General features: G+C 43.5%; 1 long non-coding RNA gene across 1 annotated transcript in view; it reads left to right on the forward strand.

Annotated features, from left to right (window-relative positions):
- The window catches only part of LOC114468680 (uncharacterized), a 57,931-nt gene extending 51,608 nt beyond the window's left edge, over nt 1-6,323 (forward strand). The window contains exon 4 of the long non-coding RNA XR_003674663.1: nt 5,911-6,323. This is a non-coding gene — a long non-coding RNA (uncharacterized LOC114468680). The remainder of the gene's footprint in view (nt 1-5,910) is intronic.
- Nucleotides 6,324-7,121: the final 798 nt, after the last annotated feature.

The raw sequence follows: 7,121 nt of genomic DNA on the forward strand, positions 1-7,121 counted from the left end.
TGTTGGTTTCTTACATATTTTGTATTAATAATAATAATAATAATAATAAAATTAATAATGGATACTTTATTCATCACTGTAGTGAAATTCCTTCTCTGCATTTTACATATTTTTCTGGGGGGGTGGCAGTGGGCAGCCATTGTGGGCGCTCCAGTAAGCAGTTGAGGGACTTGCTCAACAGTGTTGGCCCAAGTGAGATTCAAACTGGCCACTCTCTGATTACAAGCCCGCTTCCTTAACCACTAGTGATGGGAGTTATTTTTAGAGAACTGGCTCTTTTCAGAATCAGAATCAGAATCAGAATGCTTTATTGGCTAGGTACAGTTTAGAACAATACGAGGAATTTGACTTGGAAGTTGCAGCGAAAGAATACACATCAACACACCGCAGCAGCCATTTGCGGTGCCCACATATTCAAGGGATCAACAACAGGAGGAGAGGAGGGGTGAGGGGAAAAAACGGCCAGTTTGAAACTGATTTCCCTAAACAGAGAAAGCAGTGTGAAACCAGGAAAACTGCCTCCGCAAACATAAATGTAAGCATGACACAGTCAAACAACTCGAGACAAGGCACGTGGGTTGGTTGGTAGGTTGGCTGGGGGAGGGGGTCGGGTGGGGACAACAACAGGATTCCAGCGGTTTGGGGACATGGGCGTGCCGCCAATGGGCGCTGCTACCACGCCTCCATGCAGCGCGGATGGGAGGGGGGGCGGGAAGATGGCCGACGAGGGCATTTGAAATTGAAGACCTGTAGCTGCGCTACTGACAGTTCAGCATCAACAGTTCCAGGTGGGAATGTAGGGAAGGAGCGGGGGGAGGGAGTGGAGGTAAGAGCCGCCGTTTGCAGAAACTTCCTGGTGATAAGAGATGAGACAAACTCAATAGCCTTCTGTCCTGGGTCTCAATAATGTAAAATTATGCTCAATATGAATTACTAATGGAAAATGACATGCACTAACTGTTTAATATAATATAATAAATATTATATAAATACACCTCTATTTATACTAAATAGAGTGATAAAAAATCAAATAAATTAGAAAGTGCAAAAACAAATGTTTAACTATTTACAAATGACTTCAACTAACTTTTATCTTTTTACTCCAAAACAAATTTAATGTGAAACAACATACAGAAGCTTAGTCACATAACAAAATATAAATTAAAATGTATAAAAGAAAATGAAAAGAAATCTACATCCAGGTAAGTTTTCTGTTTCAGTGAAGTTTGGCATTGACAAAAACCAAGTGCCTCTGCTTTGAGGGGTTGATCCGATTTTGCTATGCGACCAAGCAGGAAGTGATGTCGAGCATGCATAGAGTTACCAAGAGTGCGCAGAAAGTGACGGCGCATGTACAAGCGGGAGAATTCACCTCATGGAGGGACCGTGACTGAATGCCCGCTCACTAACTACGGCATCTGTTTCAAAAAATAGCGTAATTTGTAGGAAAAGAACACTTTTGGCCAAAAAAGATGACATTTAAATGGCCCACGTTAAACTAAATCTACTTTTCTGTGCTTTTAACATCATAAAAGTGTTATTTAGGCTTCGTACACATGCCCAAAGTGTTTTTTTCATTGATTCCCTCAATCATTAGTCAGAGGGTGATTTGCTCCTTTCTTACTGCAGGGTGAGCCCAAACACCTAGCTACAATTTGATGACGCGTTCCCACTTCGATGACAAATTTGATGCGGCACTGAGCTGGAGAAGCTACGCCTACAGGAACCTCTCTGCCATGATTGACATGTAAACAGATACGCCCACGAAGGCGAGCATTTCAGCACAGTGCTATGTATGTATTTTTCTACAGTCTATGTATGTACCTGCCCCCACGCTCTGTCTCGTGTTTATAAAGCAGCATGAGCTCGGCTACGGAGTGGGTGGAAGGAGGGCGGGCCGTCCTCTGGCCCTATGTCATTGTAGGCCGCAAATCAGCCTCAAGGTAGGAAATAGAAAGGGTGGGGAAGAATAGATTATTTTACAGTGAGGGTGAGATGTGAAGTTGTAGAACATATTGTGCTTATTGTGTTGTGTAATCAAGCCAGTAAAGTGACAAGTGTGAAGCTTAGCTATAAAGTTGGTGGCTGTGGACAGAGGGAAGGAGTGAGTGGTGATACCTTAAGCAGGTATTTGGGATTAACGTGTCTAAAGTTAAGCCCAGTATGAGTTGTATCCCACATCCCAAGGCGTGCCAGTGCATCATAGACCAGTATATGTGCAAAAACCGTTACCGCAAACCCAGGAACTGTCCCGGGCCCGCAGATGCAGCCAGGCCAGCAGAAAGAGCGGGGGCCAGGGAGCTCCAGGATACCCCCCCACTGCCGAGCAGCCCCCCAGATGCCCCCAAGATCCCAGGCCGAGAGGTAGCCAATGCCCCCCACACACACACATCCGAGGAAGCCCCAAGCAGCCGGGCACCCAGCGCATCACGCCACCGACCCCAACCCCCAACCCCAAGGCCCCCCCGCCAGCATCCCGCCACCCCCACCCACCCTACCCAAGCACCCAACCCCCTGAGGGGAGGGCCCAGAGAGCCCCCCGCCCGAGACCCCAGCAGAGGAGCCAAGGCCCACGCACAGCAGACGGCCAGAGCCGCGCCGAATGGGCAGCTGGCGGGCACCCGCTGGTGGGCCCAGAGCCAGCAGGGACCGGACCCCAGACCAGAAGGACCCAGAACGGAAGAAGCACCGAGAGCAGCAGCCCCCGGGGACGACGACCACGCCCATAGTCGCCGAGGGCATTAAGGGGATGCTGAAAGTCGCCCCGCCGGCCCCCAGGCGCACCGACCAAGCATCCCAGAGCTCCTTTCCTTGATGCCACCAGTGCGATGAGCCCCAGACAGCCCCTTGTTAGCGAATGCTAACACAAGACTAATGCAATGCAGTTCAGCACATGCATCCTCACTTGCATTTTCTTCAGGAAATGCAAATATTCTAGTTTATTTTTTTTTATTAGCCTTTATTTAGTCAGGAGAACCAAATTTAGATTAATAATCACTTTTACAAGTGTGTACTGGCAGCAGTTTAGATGATTTGTTTTGATCAGGCTTATTTCAACCATTCTGAGCTTTAGTATAGACTACTTAGACAACTGAAGCCCCCCCCCCCCCCCCCCCCCCCACACACACACACACACACACACACAAAAAGGAGGAAATGTGGAGGGTATTAATAAAGTAATTAAAGAAAGAAAATGAGTTAAAAGCAGTGGTTTTTATGGGATTTCTCTGTTGGTATGCAGTCTTATAGCTTTTGACAATTTAACAAGAAATAAGGTGATATTTAAACATTGAGAGTCCAATGTGTGGCTTAAACTAATGTAACATTAAAGCAACATGTTTTTTTTTTTCATCTACAGCATCTACATTATTTCTACCATGACAACCAGTTGATGGTCCTTAAAAGTTTTATTAGCACCACAAACAGACAAAAAGTGTTCATGATATTGTCACCATGACAACAAATAATAAGCTAACACAGCAAACAATGTGTTTGCTAAAGAGAGAACATAGTGTTGTTACCAAGGAGACATGTAGGTAGGCTACTAGCATTCAAAGGCCGATCAGTAGCTAAACCTGAGGAATTTAGTTTCCATTGGTCATTGTCCACAATGAACATCCTCAGATCAGTTGATGGCAAAGGGTTTAACCTCTTCATAGACTTTCGTTAGCCTAGCATCCCACATGGAAGCAGAGCAGAATAAACTATTATGTTTAACTCATTCACTGTCAGCTATTTTCAGAAAAGCTACTCCCTTCACTGCCATTTTTCAGAATTTTGACTCATTTCTGTTTCTAACTTGTTTCATTCTTCCATAATCAGCATTTGAATATACAGTTAAGTAAGTTTCACACAAAAGGCCAGTTTCTGACAAAAAGCTGAGGAAACAGCCTTTTTCTGAACAATAATTCTTCTGATTTCCAGTACAACTGCGAGCTCTGCCACATGTAGAATACTCGGACAACACTGTGATAGTTGGTTGTATCAGGAATGGACAGGAAGAGGAGTACAGGAGCCTGATTGAGGACGTTGTGACGTGGTGCAGTTCTAATCATCTGCAGCTAAACACGTCCAAGACCAAGAAGATGGTGATGGACTTCCAAATGAACAAGTCATATCTACAACCTGTTTCCATCGGGGGTGGGGTTACGTGGAAGTGGTCAGGACCTACGGGTATCTGGGGCTGCAGTTGGATGACAAGCTGGACTGGTCTCCAAACATGGACACTACCTGCAGGAAGGGCCAGAGCGTCTGTACTTCCTGAGAAGGCTGGGGTCCTTTAACATCTGCAAAAAGCTGCTGATGTTTTACCAGTCTGTGGTGGCCAGGGTTGTCTTCTACGCTATAGTGTGCTGGGGAGGAAGCTGCAAGAAGAGGGGTGTTGCCTGGCTGGAGAGACTGGTGAGGAGGGCTGTGGTGGGTACAGAGCTGGACCCACTGGTGACGTTGGCAGAGAGGAGGACCAAATACTCTCCATCATGGATAACGCCTACCACCCTCTGCACAGAACCTTCACCAGGCAGAGGAGCACGTTCAGTGGCAGACTGCTGTCAATATTGTGCTCCACTGACACGCTCAAGAACTATTTTGTCCCCCTGGCCATAACACTGTACAACGTCTCACTGTCACGGTAGGGGAAAGGCACACAGTGACTCATGGACTTATCTTTCATTTGTCTTTGTTCTCACTTCTCATCTGCACTGCTGTCCTTAGAATCAGCCTTTCGTTGGACGCTTTAATTCATATTCTGACAATCCTTTTATTTTTGCACCTTATCGTTTGGAGCACCACTGTACATGCATAAACAACACATACTCTCAGAAGGTCAACACTCTTCAATTGTTATGCACAGGATTATTTATAACTGTTCTGAGGTTCCTTAACTGTTTAGAGGTCTCTTTTAAATAGCACATAACTTTTCTATTCCTGCACAGGTTTTGTACATTTCTTTACATAAGTATGAGTCTATTTTTAATTGTACAGGTTTAATTTGTAATTTGTTTATTCTGAATCATATAGGGGGCCTTCTATATCTTGTTTCAGGTTTATTATAAACAGGAGGGAGGGGGGACAGCGACTTTTAATTGTTTAATGTTTATTGTAACTAATGTCTTGGGTCCTGCATGTCCTGTATACTGCTACTGGATGCCTTGAATTTCCCTCAGGATCAATATAGTATCAGTCTATCATCATCATCATCATCATCTTGGTCGGGGCAACCTTCCCATTAAAGGAAACACATGTACACATTTAAAATAAATTACAACTTATTTCTCATTTGATTCGCATGCAGTTTACCTCAGTGTCAAAATATGTGCTATTAATACAAAACATTTAATTAGAATAAAAAAACGATAGGTTATTAAAGGTTTTCCCCAGTTTCCTTGTGTACTATACAACTGTATGCAGCACAATGTATAGGCATTAGGGCTGTGCAGTGCCATGACTATGACTATACGATGTGATTCACGATTTGCATGTCACAATAGAATATATCCCAATACTAAACAATAAAATATATATTGCAATATCAATAGTTACGAATTTCGTCTTTAAAAGTACAAAATGGTATGAAATACAATTTATTTCATTTCAGTTAAAACTTGTGAGAACAAATAAATGGTAACTAATCGTAATTAGTAAGGACATTTGGATCGATACAATAATCGCACGATGAAATATTGCGATATATTGCCAAATCGATTTTTTTCTGACACCCTTAATAGGTATCCTTGAGTTGTTAGTTTGCATACCTTCTAAACCAATGGAGAGCCCTGTCACTTTGACCTGACTAGCTCAGCCTCTATCGCCGTAGTAACGCATCTCAAAGGGGCATATTCTATCTACTCTTCAATGATATCTTTGTTGAGTACATTCATTGACCTCTTCTTCTTTCTTTGTGTTTTTCAGCTTGCTGACGCTCCATTGCCCCCTATTGACAAGTCTTGCAACTCACTCCCAATTCATCTTCACAGGTCTTGCATCACTCAGACTCTTGCTAACTCTGCTGCCATCAACAGAAAGTGCACCTTCTGGGCAGACTGAGCATCCAGAGGAGTGTGAGTGAGGTAGTGGAGACTCTTGAGTGATGATTGAAGAAGAAAGAAATGGACAAGCTGCACCTCTTTTAAATCCACCTCCAATGTTACACATGACGGGTGGTAGATAGAAAACGTTCACATTGCCTCCATCAGTGCCTCTAATTATTACCACTTCTGTTCAATGTACATGGAAATAAAGTTATCACACTTTTGTAATGCATACCGAATAATGAATAGTGAGAAAAGTGAGGAAATTACAATGTGGGCTGTCATTAAGCAAAGGAAGAGGATGCCTAGAGGGAGGGCCTTTGGGTTCAGCTGCCCATGCCATCAAATTACATTTCTTAATAGAATACATCATTACATACGCAGAGCACATACCTGCAACTCAGACATAATGTTATGTTTAGCCTCTAGCTGACCTGTCGAGAGGTTTAAGCAGCTGCATTTCTCTGTAGTGTGTGCACAAGTCAAAAAAACAAAAAAACACATCTATAGAGCAGAAAATTTGAAGACCTAAAGTCTCTTTTTGTGTCTGAAAAAGAAAAGTCGAGATGTCTGACGCAAACAGGAAAAAAACCCCTGCTTTACACTTGTGGGTGGGATTGTAGCCTTAATATTCTGATGGATACAGAGTTTGTGGGGGTAAAAAAAAATATTACTGACGCGAGAGAGAGCGATAAATGTGGAAGAATCGCTTGATTTGAAGACTTTACAATTGCGTCTGAGGTAAAAAATGTTACGAAAGGACTTAACTTGAGCTGTGAAGCTGGGAATTACACTATTGAGCACAGTACCAGATGCCCATGGCTCAAACCTCCCACTCAGCCTGCTGCAGACAGGCTGAGGACAAAGCAAGCCACTGGCATTTCCCTGCAAATCTGGCACTTTGACGTTAGCACAGTTTTACAGTCAGCTTAATGAAAAGAGCACGAGGATCTCATCCACCCAGGTGGTATATAGAAGAAAATTTCCATTAGAGGAGAGAACAAAAGATACAATATAATTCCCCAGGTTTCAATTATTCAAAGTAATTATAGCCTTCTCAAAGCTAACGCTAAATTCATGTCTGCCGAGTGA

This window comes from Gouania willdenowi, chromosome 8, assembly GCF_900634775.1.
Source record: "Gouania willdenowi chromosome 8, fGouWil2.1, whole genome shotgun sequence".
NCBI classification, from domain to species: Eukaryota; Metazoa; Chordata; class Actinopteri; order Blenniiformes; family Gobiesocidae; genus Gouania; species Gouania willdenowi.